Genomic DNA, 19,028 nt, shown 5'->3' on the forward strand with positions numbered 1-19,028 from the left:
GCCCGCTTTATCTCGATCAATCCACGACGGTTCTGCAAAGCGGACCGGAAAATTGGTAAGAAAATAATCCGAACCACTCGCAGCGTATTACCCAGAGCACTAGGCTTTGTCCACACGAACGCAGTTTGGGAAAACTGATTCCAGGACCTGGGGGTTAGAGGAACAAGTTATACCTCATTGGACGTATTTTTATCAAACAAAACTAAGCGCCAAAGGGCGAGGAAGGGAGCGGGGAGCTTGGATTGGCGGATGTTGCGAAACGCGATGCTAGTCCATCCTATACTCGCAAATGCTTTTCCACGGCGCTTGGTTCCGTTTGACAGAACGCGCTATTCGGGATTCTAAAATCCTCAAAAGGAACTCAATTTGGCACCTATTAGTTCTGTTTAACAGAAATACATCCAATTGTAAGTTGTAATCAGTTCCTGGAACAAGTCCGAAGTTTCGCAAACCGCCCTCGCATGGACAAGTCCCTAGAAAAAAATTCCTGATGGTTGCAAAAAGGGAGCTACATACTCTTCAGTTTTTCGGTCACGATAATTCTTTAAAATTGGCGACTATGTAGATTTGGGCGGGAAATTTCGAGGGAAACGAAAGAGGCCGCGGCATGATAGCGGGATAGCGAATGAACGGTTAAATATGACTTCCCCAGTTACATTTGACGCATTTTTACATTTTCTTCCCCCGCGTCTCTTGCCTCGGTCACAGCGACTTGATTGTTTTTTACGTCTCAATGCACATTCCGCGGTACATTCCGCGTGGTCGCTGCGCGCAGCAGGAGTTCGACGTTGCCAGATCTCGCAATTTTATCAGTATTGATGGTGAGAATCTCAAAACACATAGGTAGTTTTTCACGTTTTTAACACTGAAGTTTTCGCGGCACATTTTATCCAAAATACATTTTCTCTTTCTTTCTTCGTAAATTACGATAATTACATTTGCATCTTTCTATTTCTAATCTTATATCCGTCATACATTATTCAAATTTACAGTACTTGTTAAAATCCTCTTCGGAACCGTGGGAGAAGCACTTGAGAAGTATGTCAATTAACATTTTTCAACAGATTTCATGTGTGTAAAATATTCTGTATTAATTAGGTACCGAATACCGATTATTCGTTTGTCTAAAAAGAAAATAAAACAACAGTAGAAAGATTTTAAAAGGTCACAATAGAAATGCATGCTTTACAACTTTCACCATCGAAATTTGGCCGTCCACGTCGGATAAGGGACCTACGTTCATCAAAACTTAAAACTGATTTACCTACTAATGCCAGAGCATTCACCCAAATAGCATTTTTCAACGGAAAAATCGAGATATATTGCAATTTTAGTGGTGATAAAATCGCTAGAATCATCAACACCTAAGCGATTCTCCCCGATCTTGTCCCTGCGTCCCTGCGATGTGTAGCGATTTAATCGTCATAGGTATCGTAATTTTTAATGGGATAAGATCTTAATATATTGCCACCGATATCATCGCTATAACCAACCGATGACATTGCTATTTATCGCGATCACTGGTACTTGGGAAAGGAATGCCTTACAGGCATTCTGAGATTAATAAAACAGTCCACTTATATTTCAAACTACAGCGGAACTATAAATCTAGGACATACACCCGACTGGAGTACATTAGATTTTTAAAGATGTTAGCGTCAATCGAACCTTCCCGACCATCTACGAACTGAAAGACATGCACGTTTGGGATTGTCAAAGGGAAATCGTACCGCGAAAGAACTCCAACCCCCCAACTACGAGGATTTACGTTTCTCGTCGAGGAAGTTTTGATTGGCAAGAAAATCTAAGACTATTCGTCAAGTGGTTGCGTCTCATCGCTGTTGTTGGAATGACTTCCACGGTGATAGTAGCGGTCGAAAACTCAACCGACGCTAACATCACATAGGGTACGTGGGGGCAAAAGGCCGCACTAAAGTTTTTTTCCGAGGATTGTTAGGTTGGCGGGGACCGCCGGGACCGTGTCAGTTATGTTGGTAGTGGTGGTGTTTTTGTGTTGACTGTGTTGGAAATGCTTTAAAATTCTGAAAAGTGTGTCATTTTGTGCTTAAGGGTCCATAGTTGACATTTTACCACATTTCCGCAATTTTCATGAAATACGGTGGCCGACAGACGGACGCAACGGAAAAATGCAGCTTTTAACTCCCACCTACCCGTCCGATCAGTTAGGAAATCAAATGCGCACCATTTGCCTTTGAGAATGTTCTTCTATTCATCTTGAATGTCCTGACACTCATACGATTCCATTCCTCTGTTCTAAGTACTAATCGCCCGGCTGTAAATTTCGTCCCACTAGATCGTCCTGACAAAAACACCCGAAGAATCGATAATGTAAAAATCCAACTTAGGGTACCTAAAAGAAGGAGCGAGGATTGAAAGAGACGGTAACAATACGGTAATGATAATGATAATTATAACGGTAAAAATAACAATAATGGTAACGCTAACGATATCGGTACCTAATGGAAACGGTAAAGATAACTCTAACGATTCCACGCGGCACATCAGCTTACGCCATTTTGGTACACGATGTTATGTACTCGTACCAATCACTGTCAGGAACTGTTAAGAAATTACATTAATATCATTATAATTCTCAAAAACTTCCAAAAACCAGATATTCTCCAAATTTTACTGGAATTCCCATCTGCATAAGATTTACAGAGGGCTCATGCCAAGGTAATTCTGGATTTTCCGGCGCACTGTAACGTACCTAACTCTATAGCTATAAAATAGGTATCTGAATAGCTATTTAATAGGTATATGGAAACCTATTAAAAAGGTATTTTACTTTTGAAAGAGAACCAAAATTGAGACCTTGAAAATCATAAGGTGGTAAGTGCATTGATACGTTGCCAAGATTGTGCAACTGTATACGATAAATGCAGCAAATCAAAACCATGTAGAGGCGAAACTTTTTTAGCAAAAATTCCCTGGGCTATGCTGATTTTTTTTTGCATTGAAGTTTGCAATTCTATATGATTTTGGTTTGCAAAAAATAAAGTTGCTCTATCATATCAACGTTGCAATGCACTTTTCATCTTATGGTTCTCAAGGCTGCAACTAAGAATAGTAAGAAAATTCACTAACATGTTTGAGAAAATACACAATAATTCTCGGGTTTCTTAAAGAGGGTTATACAAAATCGGCGATTTTACCCCCTTCTTGGATTTTGCCCGGAGTTGGATATGTTGTTCCCTATCACAAGACACGCCTTTTTCCGGCGTTGGCAAGTTCACCCGAAAATTTTCCCGCGCGCTACAGCGTTGCCAAGTTGAAAACAGGCAAATTCCATAAGTGACGTTAAAATTGAGCTATTAAGTTGGGGTTTTAACGAAAATTCTCTAAAAATTGCGCACTTTTAGGAAATGACCATTAATTTAATGTCCCATTAATTTTAACATGCATTGTTGCCAATTTTTCGATTTTTTAATTCGACTAATTTTACAAATCCGCAAATACCCAAAAAAACTATCTTCAAATTTGAATAAAAAGTTATCCAATCGATAGTTCGTTTGATTCCGCATCCATCGATATATTATAGCTCGCTGGGAAACTTTTGGTTCGCGAGATATCATCTTTTTTGTAAACAGCTTTATGGAGCAACGACGCTTTTTGAGTCCGGGCGGATAGAAATTTTAGCCTCCAAAAACACAGGTCAGCATTAATTCCATGGTTTCCTATGCAATTTTTGGCGCTGAATCCGAATTTGACCATTTCATAACAAAATTGTCACCAAGAAGTTGCCAAATTTGGCAAAAATGGCTTAAAATCGGCCTTTTCGGCGGATTATGGCCAGTGACTTGCCAGGAGTTGATCAGACGACAAAATTGGTTATTTCCACAGTTAAAACTCGTTGAACTTTCTACAAGCTGAGTCAAAATCTTTCTACTCACGGCAAAATTAAACGCGCGACAAGCAGCAAACTGAAAAAAAGACACCAAAATCGGCGCTTTTTGCGGTTTTTGTCCTAAGTTTCTTGTTTCCGATTTAGAGAATGTTTCTTGACTAAACTAATGAACAACATGAGCAGAATTTAATAAAAATGAACAATAAAATAAAATCGAACCTATTCCGATGTTGCCAAGCTTAAACAAAATACTTGAATTTTCGCTGGTTTTTTCGATATTTGTCCTATAATCTTTGTTCACTTCTTATTTTTAAATTATTTAAATGTATCTCTCGTGCAAAATAATACACTTTTGTGGAATAATTTAATTTTCAACTTAGATATAAACTAATTACTAGGGTATTTATTCCAGAGAGGAAAAATTCACAAAACAGTGAGTTTTGTCGAATAGTGTCAATAAATCACATTTTGAAACAGTAATGGAAAACTTTCGCTAAAAATTAACGAATAAAATGTACTCCTCAGACTGACTTAATTAAAACAAGACAAGACGCACTGCAATATTGCCAAAATTACGTACAATCGTTGAATTTTGGCGGTATTTGACCGTTATTATTCATCACCCTATATTCAGTATACAATTTTATTTTATAATTCTGAGAAAATGGAGCTTAATAGAAAAAAGTAACAATACCAAAGTGAAGAAGCCGCCCAGGAAAGGGCAATGAGGGGCTTAAAAAGGAACGAAGGCGCTCCAAATTACTGAGGACCTGTTGGAGGAAAAGGAACTATGGTGGTTAGGCGTTTCAGGGCGCGAAAGACCACTTTTAAAGCAGCTCCTATGTATGTAATGTATGTAACAATACAATAGTTTGTCGTTACACTCTGTGTAATTCAGATTTTCCTAAGAAATGTTCATTCAGAAGGAAAACAAGAAACTTAGGACAAAAACCGCAAAAAGCGCCGATTTTGGTGTCTTTTTTTCAGTTTGCTGCTTGTCGCGCGTTTAATTTTGCCGTGAGTAGAAAGATTTTGACTCAGCTTGTAGAAAGTTCAACGAGTTTTAACTGTGGAAATAACCAATTTTGTCGTCTGATCAACTCCTGGCAAGTCACTGGCCATAATCCGCCGAAAAGGCCGATTTTAAGCCATTTTTGCCAAATTTGGCAACTTCTTGGTGACAATTTTGTTATGAAATGGTCAAATTCGGATTCAGCGCCAAAAATTGCATAGGAAACCATGGAATTAATGCTGACCTGTGTTTTTGGAGGCTAAAATTTCTATCCGCCCGGACTCAAAAAGCGTCGTTGCTCCATAAAGCTGTTTACAAAAAAGATGATATCTCGCGAACCAAAAGTTTCCCAGCGAGCTATAATATATCGATGGATGCGGAATCAAACGAACTATCGATTGGATAACTTTTTATTCAAATTTGAAGATAGCTTTTTTGGGTATTTGCGGATTTGTAAAATTAGTCGAATTAAAAAATCGAAAAATTGGCAACAATGCATGTTAAAATTAATGGGACATTAAATTAATGGTCATTTCCTAAAAGTGCGCAATTTTTAGAGAATTTTCGTTAAAACCCCAACTTAATAGCTCAATTTTAACGTCACTTATGGAATTTGCCTGTTTTCAACTTGGCAACGCTGTAGCGCGCGGGAAAATTTTCGGGTGAACTTGCCAACGCCGGAAAAAGGCGTGTCTTGTGATAGGGAACAACATATCCAACTCCGGGCAAAATCCAAGAAGGGGGTAAAATCGCCGATTTTGTATAACCCTCTTTGAAGTTTGAATGATGCAATTTATTCCACCCATTTAGTGTTTTAAATTATTCACTTTCCCATGAAGTACATTACTTCCCTTAATTTAATAGTCCAAATAAAGTCTTAAAGTCAATAAAGACCCTGGTAAAAATGGCAAGTGTTAGGTCAGTGAATTTTCCACTGAGGTCAGTGCAATTTGCTCTGAGGTCAGTTCAGTTTTCTCTGACGTAAGTGTTAAAGCACTTACCCAAGAAGTCAGCACTGAGGTAAGAGGCACTGACGTCGGGAGAAAGACTTACCTAAGTGCAGAGATGTCTCTGAGGTAAGCGGGACTGAGGTCAGGACTTGGTTCAGAGGGTAAGTCTCTGACATCAATCTTAATCGAACCGCACTCACTCCCAAAAAGTAGAGATGGCTCCCCCTTCCCCCACCCTATTTCATTTTCGTGGGGGAATATTTCCTCGGGACACGGGGACCACAAACTTTATCTTTCAGAGAGGCATATTTTGTAGAATGTGGGATTTTCTAAGAGGGAAGGAAAACTAGTTTAAGTAGCCACACTCTTGAATAATTTGTTTTACCCTCTTCGTTTAAGATGACACTTAAATAATTAAAACACAACAAAAAATGAGATCGATAAAAATATTATCACCGCTAAAATATGTATTTAGATATATTTATTTAAGCATTATTATTTTTTTTATAAAAAAAATAGTTTTAAATTTGGTTTTAATTTTTTTCAGTTTTAACTGTTTTTAAAATGTTTCAGTCTCAATTTTTTTTAAAATTTTCCTACTTTATTTTCAATTCTTTTCTAACTTTTTTACTCCTTTACTTTCAATTTTTGTATCTGCTAATTTATATTTTTTGTATAATTTCAACTTTCATTATTTTTTTTGGAATCATTAGCTTTAATTTTGAATTTTAGTGCGATCCATTTTTTTTTCAAAGAAACGTAACTTACAAAACTTCATTTACATGTTGATTGATTAAAAAAGAATAATAGAAAAATTAAGTATCGGATTCACATTCAAAGACAAAATCATCATTTGCTGGCAAAATTACCCCAATGGGGGCCCTGAAATGGTAAAATTACGCCCCTAACAGGTACACGCGCAGGTAGTGTAGTGGTTCAATCGCTAGGACGATCACCGAAGTTAAGTTACGTCGGGCGTAGTTAGTACTTAGATTGGAGACCGCATGGGAACGAGCGATGTCCCCTGAAGATTGTGATACTTGCTTGGGATTGAAAACTCACAGCAGCCCTCCCTGATCGTCAAATAGTGACTTAACGTACCTGGCAGATCGGTAATTAACGAAATTTTTGCCTGTACAGTATTTCTGGGAGTTTCCACTCCGCTTACGTCTGAGACACTTAGGTCAGTGCCACTTACATCAGAGGCACTTGCCTTTGGAACGACCTAACACTGAGGTAGCAGATCAGCGCCCGGCAGCACTGACATCAGTGCTTAGGTCTGTTCCAAAGGCAAGTGCTACTGATCTGAGCACTTGCCATTTTTACCAGGGGACTTTTTGTGAAAATATTGTCCGCAATATTCTTAAATGATGTAAAGGTGCCGGATTTTGTACGGATATTTTCGGAAGATTAGATGCTAACTGGGAACTGGGCATGTAACCCTTGCAACAGGATGAGTGGCTTGAAAGAAGAAAAAAACGTATTAAATAGCTATAAAATACACATTCTCAAACGGAAAGAGCCTCCCAAAAAAGGGCCTTTTTTGGCTCCTTTTCTGAAACTCGGGGATTTCATTCAAATGTGGCCTAAACGAAACCTTACGATGACCCAAGACTCCGGTAAAAATTTTAGCTTGAGTATACGTCTGGTTTCGGAGATACAACGTTGCAAAGTTTGCATATTTAAGCTTTAAAAATCTTCATATTTTCAAATATTATCTTCCTAAAACTAACATGAGAGTGAACTTTACAATACTGAAACAAAGCGTAAATGAAGCATAATGATAAAGCAAGTCTCCAGTAAAAGTTTCAGCTTATGTATGACCCCTGTTTAGGTAGTGCAACGTTGCAAAGTTTACCTTTCTGAGCTTTAAAAATACTCATATTTTTGAGTTTCTTATTTAAAATCCAATTTTAGTGAATGTCCAATTGTATTTTTTGGCACGAAATTAACCCCTAGTGGTACTCGTGGATACATAGTGCATTGATGTAAGGCTACAATAATTTCAAGTAACACAGCGTTGCAAAGTTTACATCTTATACCTCTGAACATGTCTTTTCTATTGTTTTTTTATTAAAAAAAAACTTCGATCAAACATGTCTCGGTATTTTAAAGCAAGATGACAATTGGTATAAAAAATTACACTGTTGCCTATTTTTTTGTTTTCCTTCAACATTTATACATAAAATAATTTTAAAATTAGGATACTTCCAAAAATAATGATCTGATACCAAAATCAAATTCAAGAGACTTTGTCGGGTCAGTCTATTTAAGATTTCATTTTGCTGTTACCGCTACTTTTTTCACAAAACCAACCCAGTGGTATGGTGTTTTGCACATCAATCCTCATGAAAATTTTGCGCTGAATCCGAATCCGTGCTTAAATTGCAGGAATTTTCTTTTTGTATAGCTCAAATTTGATCTGAAATGCTGAATTTGTCATTACCGTAACCTGTTACCGGTCGAAAGTCTTAACTTCATCGCTGAATTCAAGCAAATATATACAAAGTCACAGGCTTCTGAAATCAAATATGGCTTCAGCATACTTTGAATTGATAATTCTTTCTTTTTAGTGTTATATTTTCCTCTAAGTCTTCGAAAAAATTGCCATCTTGTGCTTGTTACTGGATTCGGTGTCATTACCGTAACCCCTTGTTTTGGAGCAAACTTCGGCTGCTAGGCAACAGCACCAGCTCGAACTTACATTCGTTGATGTTTGTTTTGGAAGAAGGACCCATGGTGAGTAGCTCTCTATTTTTTACTTAATCATAAAGTAATATTCGTTCACTTTACAGTGATGAATTGAGTTTTGTCCAACTCTCAGCTGCCATTACCGTTACCATATAAAAATCCACCAAGGATTGAAAAAATCATCAAACCTACTACATTTATGAACGCATGGCATTAAACCAACCTCAAATATGAAATCTCACCTTCCTACAACAAGCCCATGTCTTTTTTTGGCGCGAAATGTGAATGTTTCTCATTACCGTAACCATCATTACCGTAACCGTAACCATCATTACCGTAACTTCCATCCAGACCGTCTAGGGTGTACGGTAATGATGCAAGAGTTTCGGTTATGACCAACTATCTTTTTTAATGAATCTATAGCGGCCTTTTTTAGTTTTTTAGGAATAATTTCAGTTGCTTGAGATTACCTTGAAATATATCTCTGTCTTTTCCTTGTCCACAGACGTTTTAATTGGAGAAAAATGTCAACCCCATATGAGAAATGGTTTCAGAACTTACAAGAAAAACTGAAAGTCAGTCAGTTTAAATCAGTACAAGAAAATGGCCCATCAGATACCACCAGCAATACCGTCCCGTCCTGCCCAGAAAGTATACATCAATACGATCCGAGATAGTCTTATACTATTTATTGCTAGTTTTGCTAGTTAAAAGTTCTATTTTCTCTTGACTATTATTATGATTATTTTGTTTGGAGATCTCACTAAAGATATTTTTGTTTAAGTTACCTACATTTCTTCTCAAAGAAATGTTCTCTTTTGCATATAGGTGGTTAAATAAAGTCCTATTTTTCCTCTTTTATAATTATTTTGTTTAGTGATCTCATTAGAGATACTCATTTAATGTGAAATTGGTTGATTTCTACCATTTCTTTTACTATTTATTTATTTCAATGATTTGGTTTGGTCATTTTTTCGAATTTTTGTACTGCTTTAATACAATGTTTCTTTAGAAATCAGTGCTTTTTTCCTTCAGCCTTGAGATCCTACCCCATGAGGCCGTCATGCATAACAATAATAAATCATTACCGTATACTTACAGTCATTACCGCTACTATTTATCATTACCGTAACCGGCTTATTTTTCTTGAAAAAAAATTGGAAAAAAAGCTGTAAATTTACAATTTAGGGGGAAATTACAAAATATAAGTTTAGCTCTTTATAGAAAAATCCATACATGCGACCCCATCCTTTTCTCTCAAATGTAGGGCAATTTAGAACTAAAAAAAAAAACAAAAAATTCCGAATTTGACATTGAAATTCGTTTAAATATAAGTTTTAATCATAACTTATCCAAATATTTGTATTTATTTCGAACTATCAGACTTTAAACTAAACAAAAAAAATGAAAAAGATCAGTTTCCACTTCTTTTGCGTGTGCTGGACTGACAAAATCAATAGGTTACGGTAATGATGAGTTTTTTCAAAAACTCTCAAAAATCACAAGAAATAAAAAAAATGGTGCCGAAAAGAGCTATGCCACTGTCCAATAATTATTCTGAAGGGTTCAAAGGTCCCAAAAAATATCATATACAAGTCACTTACTGACTTCCAACTGCTGTGAAAGTCTGATCCTGAAAATGAAATCTTAAATGGACTGACCCTGTCATGCTTAATGGAATACTCATCATCAGCGTTTCTTTCAAAACCCAACAAATTCTGCCTCGCCATAGTTGCCAATTCGACCTTTTGTTAAGAAAAATTAAAAAATAAACATAGAATACGGAATATTTCGAGTTTTTTTAAGTATAAGTAAATCAATCTTGATCTAGAGAATACATTTATTATGCCTTGAAAAAATAATGGGTTCATCCATCACATCCGTTCTTGTTCCTTTAGTGTTCATTTAATCATTTATTTGTTTTTTTCTTTTTTTTTCTTAATGTTAAAGTTTAAGATTAGCGACAGTGTCAAGAGTGTCAAGACATTGTCCATAGATTTGCAGGCAGAATTTGTACCGATGTGTGATAAATTCATGCAAAAGAAAAAAATAAATATAAAAAATGAAAAAAAAATGAAGAAAAAAATTAAAAAAAATTATAATTGTTTTTTAAAAAATGTAAAAACATTAAACATGTAAAAAAATAATATAAATAAAATATAAATTAAAAAAGTAAGGTGAGGTTGGGTAACTGGGCGGTGGGGTAACTGGGCAGTACCCTCTGTATTTCTACCAGATTAGTGCAAAAATTGTTTTCACTGTTGGCATACCTTCATTATGACGTAAACCATCTAGAACATGTAAACATAACTTCAAAAAAAAATTTTATGGTGAATGGTGAAGTGCCGAAAATTGGACAGCTTTTTTTTCAAAACAACGCCGGAGGTGGTCCCGAAAAGAGCCTCATATCTCACTCCCAGCAAGTATTTTATTCAACTTTGACAATTCTTCTTCATGTATGATGTATTTGTGTAATGCGTGAGTAATTACAACGTAATTGGATGAAAATACTGGCTGCAAAGGGTTGATGCCCAGTTACCTTGAAAATTGTCCCTTTGTGGGGTAACTGGGCACCCACCCCAAGGTAACTGGGCAGGTAGCAGTGGTGGCACCTGCCCAGTTACCCATTGCAAGGTTGCTGTGCTTCGGTGTTTGTTTACTTCTGAAAATGTCAAAACTAATTGACTATTGTGGACTTTTAAGTGCCAAAGACCAATAATCAGGGTTCCCAGCACACTAAACTTCTAACTTAAGTCAATTATAGCATAACTTAAGCATTACTTAATTACATTTTTGCCGCTAACTGTTATGACATCACTTTTAACGACTTAAACATGGTTATATAAATTCAAATGAAATTCTCTGAAACCCTCATGAGAAGGACATTCTTTTCTGGCCAATGAGAATTACAAATAATGCCCCCCTTAAAAATTAAGGGAACTTTTTGGCGCCTGACTCTATCCCAGATCAGCCTTGCGGCTTAATTTTTTTTCATTTTTTAAAAATGTATCATGCTTAATCTCACTAAAAGTGGCCAAACAGTGTCCTGGTATACAATACTACTCTATAAGTAGTAATACAGAAAGTTCTAAGCATTTATCTACAAGGAAACAATTTTTTTTTACCGTTATTCAATTCTCATATTTGAGGGTTTTTTTGCCGCTAACTGTTACGACATCATTCTTAACCACTTAAACATGTTTATATACATTCAAATGACATTTTCTTAAACCTTCATGAGCAGGTTATCACTTTCTGGCCAATTAGAATTAAAAATAATGCCCCCCTCAAAAATTAAGGGGGGGTAGTCCAGTTACCCCACGACGTTGGGTAACTGGGTGAAAAAAACGGGAAATTTTTGAAAATTTGTGGGAAAAAATTGAAAGATGAAATTCGACTTTTGACTCTTCCTACATTTAGACAAGGTGTTGTACTTACTAAAAAAAATTTAAAAGTAGCCTCCACTGTCAATATAATGATGGGAAAAAAATCATGAAGTTGAAATTTTGACATTTTTCTCCGAACTCCTGCCCAGTTACCCAACCTCACCTGTAAAGCAAAGTTATAAAAAACAAAAATCAAATATCAATTCTTAGAGGATTCCTTATTTTAATTTCTCATTTATTTATCGTTTTAAAAGAAGTATTAATAAACTTGATCATAGTATTTTTGTCAATACCAATTGGATTACATTTTGCAATAAGGAACCACTATTTCTGGCTCATTTTAGAAACAACGTATATGCCATTGATTTCCCAATGCAGATACGTGCTTTTATGGAAGAGCCAGAGATAGTGGTTCCTTATTGCAAAATGTAATCCAATTGTCACTCGGAACTGACATCAACCCTCGATATTTTGCCTTGATATCAGGCATTACATTCATAGACGTCATCTTTAACTACCATAAATAATAATTTCAAGAGTTTAACGTTGTTAGCTTGGCAACGCTGTACCACCACCGATCAAAGTATCACTGTTTATTCGAACATACATCTACAAATGACACGTGGGTAGATTTTACTCCTCAAATTCGAAAACAAGATCCATAAAAATCGCTCTTTAAACGCGGAACTTCAAAATATAAACATTTTTAAAGCTCAAATAAATAAACTTTGCAACGCTGTATCATTGAATCTGTGCTTACGCTCGTGGTAAGGCATATATGGAAGACGTATCTTATCAAAAGTGGCGGTAGCCACCCCCGGTCGAGGAAAATGACGTCCTACTAAAGTCCCGATAACAAACGGGTGGCCGACACTCTTAGTCACAGGCAACTCCCTTAATCTGAAAATTGATTCGATTTCAAATGGAATTCAGAGCAAACGGCGGTACGGATTCCAACGATCTTGGTGTCTATGGACGCAGCTAAGTAAGCCGGATGGCGTGTAAGGGTTTCATTAAGATCCATTGAGTTTTCAAAAAGTTATAAGCACTTAATGACCCAAAACAAGGAAAATTTTACTTTTTACTTTGCCGGGAAATTTGAATTTCAAGAATCCAGGGTCCTGAGAAAGTCACTCAAACTCCGCGATAACGGTAAACCTTAGACCCATAAAAGTGGGTACCTAAAAAATCGTCATGTTACCGTGTCCATGGGTTTTTACAGTTTTGTAACATTCCTAGTGATCTTAAAGAGAAATTACGGAAAATACGACTAAACTGCCCGTCATGACCATCTTTAACAACAGATTTCTCGCTTACCCGGCCGCAGATTGTAATGGAGCCTATATAAAGGGCACTCCGTGAAGATGTGAGGATTTCATTTTGCCACATAAAAAAGCGCTTTATCTCACGGATAATCCAGCATCCGCTTATATCCTTCAAAATTTTAGCTATAACTTTTGAATTTAGAAAAAAAACCAGTAATATAGTGGTTCAACGCCATTGGTTCATTCTGTTCAGGTTCGTCCGAGTTTCGGGAACGAAATTCCTGTCGTCGTTATCAACCTCCATCTACTGTATTTATTTGTGAATAATGAACAGATTTAATTTAAAAGTTCAATTCATTTTAGATCCTAACTAATATTACACACTTATATTATTACGCCCACTTTTATCCCGATACACTACTTCATTGGTTTCTTAAAAATCTCAAGTGATTTCTGGTCGGTCGTTACCAACCTCTTTAACTAGTTGTGAATAGATTTACCTAATTTGGATAAGAGTTTAATTCTCTGTAGATGCTAACTACTATATTTACATACTCATATTATTACGTCTCACGTGTTCTACTGGAGCCCGATGTACTATAACCTTAGTTTCTCTTAAAATTTTCAAGTGGTATCTTTATTTTATTGAACGAAAATGTGACAAATTTTTGAGTGAGGTTATGTCGTCATGTTTATGTCAGTACCTGACCTAAGCGATAGATGTAATTCCGGTAAATTACGTTAACGAAATTACACCGAAATTTTGCCAAACTCTAAAGAGGAAGCAGCATTTACATCACAGAATGAATGCTCGTGACTAAAGTCTAAAAATTACTGGAATATGAGCCTCGGCCTTCACATGCGACTGTCACTGAACTTCGACCAAAATTTATTCGCTCTATATCTTGCCATCAACCTATGTGCTCTGGAGTGATTATGCTTCTCTGAAGTGTATGTTATTTACATTAAGAACATGTTTCCTTCATGATTTATCTTGGAATCCTCCTATCTCTTCTACCGTTCTTGTTACGCGTGGCTTGCGAACCTGAGTATGTGAGGCACAATTCGATCCCTTTTCGGAACAGTTCAATCATAGGTCAACTTAATGTCACATAATCAAAGGTCTTTGACTGTGAGCATTTGCTCAAATTGGTTTCTTCTGAGTCGCTTTGATTTTGCGTCAGGAGTTGTTAGAAACTTCATTTTGCCCAACAATGTATAACAAGGTCTTTAATGAAAGGTATGTACCCGTTTTATTCTCATAATTTCATAAGTTGATGATAAAAATACAATGAAGGCTTCATTTTCTTGCATCAATTACTGTGTGAAATGGGTGCGTCCATTCTTCCTCTGTTCAAAAGCGTAACAGAATAAGTTCAAAAGCGTAACAGAATAAATTGCTTATCTGTTACGAGGACTACAGTAGTAAGATACGTAGGTACGTGTTCCTGCCTAGTTCCATTGGAATATAAGTGTGATCGTGTTAATCAAGGCTAAATACAATTAGACCCCATGGTATCAATGTAATCATAAATGCCTCTCCACTCTTACCAACTAGGTGCGGCATATCCTCCGATCAAGAGATGGAGATTGCCGTCTCAGTACGAGGGTGAGCCTACGAACCCAGGTATGGTGACCGTAAGTACCGCTTTGGCCTCTCACATTCAGATGAGCCTTTTTTTCTAATGAACTCATGCCAATACTTAGATCTCCAGACTTATTTACTGCATTAAGAACACATAAGATAATAAATTAAATAGGTCAAGTCAGTTGTCAATCTTTATACCAAGTGCAGGTACCAACATAATTTTTTGTCATTGGGTGGACAAAAGACACTAGCTGCAACGCAGCGATTCATAGATTTAATTGTTCCGAACCGATCCGTGATTTGGCGTCAATCCTTTGAATAAAAAGATCACGATAGTTCCATTATTAATAATTAAAAATATCATTTAATTTGACAACAGTTCTGTGTGCGTTTCCCACTGTCTGAAGTTCAGTAAAAATAAGGACTCAATTGTGGTGGCCACATTCTCATGATGCAGTTACTTCTCAACCAATGAACACCTGCAGATTCGTTTCAGAATCAGCATTGGTGCGCTCTCTCGCGGCTAACGCCGAAACCCTAGTTTTCACTTTCACTTTTCTCCACCAGTAGCGCTGAGTAGAGCTCTACTTTCGTTCCGGTTCTCCGATTCGCTCTGAACCATAGAGTACAATAGAGTCGCAATGTACTGGAGCGCCGATGAAGTCAATCCATTAACGGGCCTTTCCGAGCCGCTTGTGCTCCGAAAAGTGTGAACCAAGTGTGAACCCGACGGCACTTAACATCATTGTGGCTTATGGAGAAATCAAGAACTACTTGTGTTTTTTCGACATTTTTAATTCAATCATCATTCATTTTTGCAAATTTTGCTGCAAATGGGTAGTTAAAGTCATAGTGAATCCATTAATTTATCATACCTACTCTTGAATAATATTCCAAAAAGGAAGTAAATTGAGACTTAAACCAAGTGTGAACCGACAAGCATTTCTTATCACGGCGGCTTACGGGAAAAGCAACGACTGCTTGTGTTTTTTCGACATTTTTTAAGTCAATCGATGTTAATTTGTGTAAATTTTGCTATAATTAGATGGTCAAAGCCATAATAAATCCATTCATGTATGTTATACTCCTGGATTTTATTCATATAGGGGTTTAATTTCTGACTTATACAAAGTGTGAACCAACCCGGCATTTCTAACATGGTGGCTTATGGAGAAATCAACAACACTGCTTGTGTTTTTTCGACGCTTCGGTTTTGCTACCTCTTCGTACAGCCAGACCTTTAGGTACTTATTCACTCAAAAACGACCTGATATAAACTACAAAAACCCTCAAAAACATTTTTCGGGCAAAAAATCCGGTCGAGGAAATTGACGTGTCACTTCCTTTTAATCAAGTATAAGATAGGCAAAAACCTTTGATGAATTCCCAAGGTCCACTAAGACTAATAATCATCAAAAAGTTCCAAGGAAAATAAATCCCTTGCCAAAAATAAATTAAAAACCGATTTTGAGATAAATCCCTCGAATGAACTTGAAATCACAAAATCGGTCGAGGATGTCAACTGAAATTTTTCCCCCTTTAATTATGAGCTCCGCAACAAGCGTGACTCGCTTGTACCTTTTCATACACGAGCCGCACGAATTCATCTCTTCTTCTCTCCTCTCCTTCCGTCCATGGACAGAGGTCCAAAATTTTTCGGATTTACTGACGCGACCGGCTGCGGCTCGGTGCGTAAACATGGGTGGATTATACTAAGATTACACATAAGTCAGAGAGAAACACGTACAACCTGTCGACTTAAGTAGGGCTCATTCCGTGAAGGGACTCAACTCCTCCATATAACAATTCCACTAATAATTTTGCGATTCAGAAATCCCCTCACTTGTCCGGACCTAACGTGTCTGTCGAAATGTCATCCAATGGTACAGATGTATTTTATACTTAACTGATAGAGTATAAGAACAATTATTACTTACAACCTACCTACCGTCCAAAGCAAATGGTAAGCTCCCTTAAAAAAAAAATCCATGTTTCAGATGAATCATGTTTCGAAAAAGTCTAACATGTGGTTATGGAAAAATGGGTCGACTGGTGAAATTGCAACCGACTTGAAGCCGACATCAGGGATGATAAGAAGGCACCGATTCACTGAGAGCATCGAGCCGCAGCCGGTCGCGTCAGTAAATCCGAAAAATTTTGGACCTCTGTCCATGGACGGAAGGAGAGGAGAGAAGAAGAGATGAATTCGTGCGGCTCGTGTATGAAAAGGTACAAGCGAGTCACGCTTGTTGCGGAGCTCATAATTAAAGGGGGAAAAATTTCAGTTGACATCCTCGACCGATTTTGTGATTTCAAGTTCATTCGAGGGATTTATCTCAAAATCGGTTTTTTATTTATTTTTGGCAAGGGATTTATTTTTTTTTGGAACTTTTTGATGATTATTAGTCTTAGTGGACCTTGGGAATTCATCAAAGGTTTTTGCCTATCTTATACTTGATTAAAAGGAAGTGACACGTCAATTTCCTCGACCGGATTTTTTGCCTGAAAAATGTTTTTGAGGGTTTTTGTAGTTTTAAATTTCACCTAGAAATTCTATTTCGATTTTAAAAAATTTACATTTTGGCAGGTTAAATTTGACTCCTATTTCATCAGCTCTTTGTAATACTTTTCTTAAAGTTTCATCATGTTCCTGAGGGGTATTGGCATGTTTTAAAAAATCATCAACATATATTATTAAATTATCTATATCTCTAAATTTGTCTACCATTGTAGCTAGAAAAATATCGGAAGAAGCATTTATGCCAAAGGGCAGACGTAAAAATCTAAAACGACCAAAAGGAGTATTAAAGGTTGTTAAATTGGCGCTTTCTTCATCTAATTGTAAATTCCAAAAACCACTGGTGATATCAAGTTTTGTAAAGTATTTAGAATTTTTCAATTGAGAACGAATAAAATCAGTATCTGGTAAACAATGTTGAGGACGTTTGATTGCCTTGTTTAAATTTCTAGGGTCTAGGCAGAGGCGAAATTGCTTATTCTTTTTAATGGCGAGAACCATTGCATTACACCAGGGGGTGTGATGTCTTACTCTATCTATAATTTTACGTTCAATTAACTCGTTAAGGTGTTTCTTTAACTCAGATCTTTTTTTTTTTTTTTATTAGTATCAAGCGAGCTTTCACAATGAAAATATACACTTTGTTTCTAAAGAATAAGTAAAAGTGAAAATACAAACAACCGAGAAGTTTGTAACTTATCTAAGTACAAAAACTATAAGAAATATAAGATTATTGGTTCAAACCGAGGGGCTGGCCAGTTCCCACGGCTTCATCCTTTTGAGGCGTCCGAGCTCATTGGAATTGTCTAAAAGTTGTATTGCCTCAATATTAGGGTGTCGATGGAGACGTTTCTCGTAGTTTGTTGCAACCTTTGTAATAAATTGCGAGACAGTCTCCATCCCTAGGTCTCTATGAATATCAGAATTCCTTTCGTACCATCGTGCTCCGACTATCTGTCTCAGAACACGATTTTGTACTCTCTGTATAATTTCTAAGTTGGACCGTGCTGCACACCCCCAGATTTGAGCTCCATATGCCCATGTGGGTCTCAGGATCTGTTTATACAGAAGTAACTTATTGTTAATGCTTAGTTTCGATTTTCTACCAATTAACCATTGTAATTTTCTAATTTTGTAATTACATTCATCTATTTTTATTTTAATGTGTTCTTTCCACTTTAATTTAGTATCTAGGTGTATACCTAGATACTTGGCCACTGATGAGGGTTTTAATAGAACTTTATTGAATATAATATTGATATCCTTAATTATACGATTAGAAAATATCTTATAAATAGTTTTTCCACAATTAAGTTTGATATCTTTTTCAATTGTCCAGTTATAAACATTTTGGAGATTTTCTTCTAATTCTTGGGTGGCTAATTCCTGACTTTTGTTACTGGATAAATATGCAGTATCATCTGCATATTTGCCCAGTAGAGATTTTCTAACTGGGGCTGGAATGTCTGAGGTAAATAATAAATAAAGTAATGGGCCTAATACTGATCCCTACGGTACTCCTGCTAGAATAGGTTTTTCATCTGACAAGGCCTCTCCTACTCTAACACGGAAGGTTCTGTCAGAAAGATAAGATTGTATTAACTTAACATGGCAAGCGGGAAGAAGATTAGTTAGCATTTTAATTAAAAGTTTATGGGAGACCTTGTCAAATGCTTGAGCTACATCTAAAAATGCCGAAACGCAGTATTCTCCTTTTTCGAGGGCTTTTTCTATGAAGTTAGTTACTCTA

General features: G+C 36.6%; 1 protein-coding gene across 2 annotated transcripts in view; it reads right to left on the reverse strand.

Moving 5' to 3' along the window:
* LOC140224062 (uncharacterized) overlaps positions 1-19,028 on the reverse strand; it is a 526,468-nt gene that overhangs the window by 429,051 nt on the left and 78,389 nt on the right. The gene's annotated exons all lie outside the window — the stretch shown is intronic.

The sequence above is a fragment of the Bemisia tabaci genome, chromosome 2 (assembly GCF_918797505.1).
Source record: "Bemisia tabaci chromosome 2, PGI_BMITA_v3".
NCBI classification, from domain to species: domain Eukaryota; kingdom Metazoa; phylum Arthropoda; class Insecta; order Hemiptera; family Aleyrodidae; genus Bemisia; species Bemisia tabaci.